The sequence below is a fragment of the Amia ocellicauda genome, unplaced genomic scaffold (genome assembly GCF_036373705.1).
Source record: "Amia ocellicauda isolate fAmiCal2 unplaced genomic scaffold, fAmiCal2.hap1 HAP1_SCAFFOLD_26, whole genome shotgun sequence".
Classification (NCBI taxonomy): Eukaryota; Metazoa; Chordata; class Actinopteri; order Amiiformes; family Amiidae; genus Amia; species Amia ocellicauda.
The window spans coordinates 1,943,263-1,946,267 of NW_027102823.1; the positions used below are offsets into that span (position 1 = coordinate 1,943,263).

The 3,005-nt window shown below is 41.5% G+C and overlaps 1 non-coding gene across 1 annotated transcript; it reads right to left on the bottom strand.

Moving 5' to 3' along the window:
- Positions 1 to 1,490: 1,490 nt before the first annotated feature.
- Positions 1,491 to 1,605, bottom strand: LOC136726879 (U5 spliceosomal RNA). The gene has a single exon (XR_010808259.1). It is a non-coding gene; the product is annotated as a U5 spliceosomal RNA (small nuclear RNA).
- Between the last annotated feature and the right edge of the window lie 1,400 nt (positions 1,606 to 3,005).

Below are 3,005 nucleotides of genomic sequence, written 5' to 3' on the forward strand. Positions count from 1 at the left end.
GAATCAAAACTGAAGTTAAATTATATCTGGTTTAATTTATTTTGTGATTTGGGGGATTTTATTGTAAAGCACAACACACAATAAATCGTTCTTACAAATGCCAGTCAAGTATGACGAGTTTTTAGCGCCCTCACCACCACCTACCATGTTATAAGAGTATGTTAGAAGTACAACACATTAATAACTTAAACATTCATTTCAAATATACTGTGATTGTATATATCAAATAGCATGTAAAGACTTTAATGTTTTTTTTTTTTTAAATAAACATTGTTACCAGTCATAATGATCTGCGCTTCATGGACAGGCCATCCACCTTTTGGAGGTTTGTTCGTGTCTCTCCACTCTGCTCTGAAGTTTCGAGTCGTCTCTTCGTCATCATCAGCAATGCTGAATAAATCAAAATTGCGAAAGCAAGCAGTGGGAATCACGCTGTAAGAGTCTTTGTCGACCCCGCTTTCCCACTTCACCAACGCGTGCATCACCGCCATACTACCTTCACCTTCTCGTCCGTTTTTTCTGCGCCTTTTTCCCCCAACAAGTCACGGCACAAAAAACAGTCCCGCTCTGCATTCTGGTACTTGGCGTTCTTAATAACACCAACAGGGTGTAATCGCATAGACCATTCGAGTATAAAGTACTACATATCCCATCAGTTACAGTTTTTTTTCATCTTCTGAAACTGCAATTTAGCACTTTCAACTGTTTCTTAGTGATTCCTAGAATTACTAACCGGTATTGTAGTCAATGTGTTTATAACCTTTTTTGTTTAACGATTTGTGTGTTATCCTATGTGATCCCATGGTCTTTGATTTGGTCACGGAAGTGATTTGTCTTTGATTTGTTGATCTAGAGTTGAATTTTAATTAGTTTTTCCCTTTTGTATAGTTAGTGTAGTGCTACATTTAGTCTTTGTTTTTAAATAAATTTGACAATTTATATCTTTGGAATTGGTGTCTGCGTCCAATGATTACAGAAATTGAGTTCTACAAGACTCCAGGATTCGTGATAAGGTGATACTATGAATTCACTTCTTTAATTGAAATTTAAAAGTGTACCTTACGCTACATATATATATATATATGTATGTATGTATGTCCAATTGCTTTGACAATACAAATGAATAGAATTGAGAGGGAGAGAGAGAGAGAGAGACAGACAGACAGACAGACTGACAAACAGAAAAACAGACAGACATAGACACACACACACACACACACACACACAGAGCCAGCCAGCCAGCCAGCTCAGCGATGACATCACGAGCCTCTCTCAGCTGACTGCTATGACATCACAGAGCACGTACATTCCGTTGCTTGCCGTCTGTCAACCACTCAGTCACTGCCAGCCAGACTGGCTGGCTGGCTGGATGTGGGGGCTGCTTGCTGCTGCTGTGTACCTTAGCAAGCTTATTTGCTTGACCGGCCTTCCTACTCCTCTGCCCACATGCCCACCTATGCCCGATCTGCTGTTCACCTGGATCACAGCTCCGCCCCAACAAGGCAGATCCTCCCAAAAATGGTACAAACTCACCCACGATCCCCTCCACGGAAAGCTTTAGCAAAAGGCAAAAGCGTTATACGTAATGAAGAGGAACCCGAGTCCAAGACGCATCCGACCAGCCATACATATTTGTGTGTATTAAAGATCACATTTTCTTACATTTAGTTTTTCTGTACTTTATTACATCTTATTGTGATTTATAAATGTATTGTTTCTTTTCCATATGTATGTATGTATGTATGTGTGTGTGTGTGTGCCTGTCTCTGTGTGAAAGTGAGTGTGTGTGTGTGTGTGTGTATGTCTGTCTGTGAAAGTGTGTGTGTGTGGGTGTGAGTGTCTGTCTGTCTGTCTGTCATGTAACTCGCACATCTGTGAGGGCACCATTTTTGCAGAAGAGATGTACACATTTTGGAGCAACATATGCTGCCATCCAGACATCATCTTTTCCAGTGACGTCCCTGCATTTTCAAAAAGATCACATTTTATTACATTTTGTTTATCTGTACTTTATTACATCTTATTGTGATTTATACTTGTAATGTTTCTTTTCCATATATATGTATGTACAGTGGGGGAAAAAAGTATTTGATCCCCTGCTGATTTTGTACGTTTGCCCACTGACAAAGAAATGATCAGTCTATAATTTTAATGGTAGGTGTATTTTAACAGTGAGAGACAGAATAACAGCCACAAAATCCAGAAAAATGCATTTCAAAAAAGTTATAAATTGATTTGCATGTTAATGAGGGAAATAAGTATTTGACCCATTTTCAATGCCCTGGCTTAGGGAAGGAGGTTCTCACCCATGATTTGACGGTACATGGCCCCGTCCATCGTCCCTTTGATGCGGTGCAGTTGTCCTGTCCCCTTAGCAGAAAAACAGCCCCAAAGCATAATGTTTCCACCTCCTTGTTTGATGGTGGGAATGGTGTTCTTGGGGTCATTCCTCCTCCTCCAAACACGGCGAGTTGAGTTGATGGCAAAGAGCTTGATTTTGGTCTCATCTGAGACCACTTTCACCCAGTTCTCCTCTGAATCATTCAGATGTTCATTGGCAAACTTCAGACGGGCCTGTACATGTGCTTTCTTGAGCAGGGGGACCTTGCGGGCGCTGCAGGATTTCAGTCCTTCATGGCGTAGTGTGTTACCAATTGTTTTCTTGGTGACTATGGTCCCAGCTACCTTGAGATCATTAACAAGATCCTCCCATGTAGTTCTGGGCTGATTCCTCACCGTTCTCATGATCATTGAAACTCCACGAGGTGAGATCTTGCATGGAGCCCCAGACTGAGGGAGACTGACAGTTATTTTGTGTTTCTTCCATTTGCGAATAATCGCACCAACTGTTGTCACCTTCTCACCAAGCTGCTTGGTGATGGTCTTGTAGCCCATTCCAGCCTTGTGTAGGTCTACAATCTTGTCCCTGACATCCTTGGACAGCTCTTTGGTCTTGGCCATGGTGGAGAGTTTGGAATCTGATTGATTGATTGCTTCTGTGGACA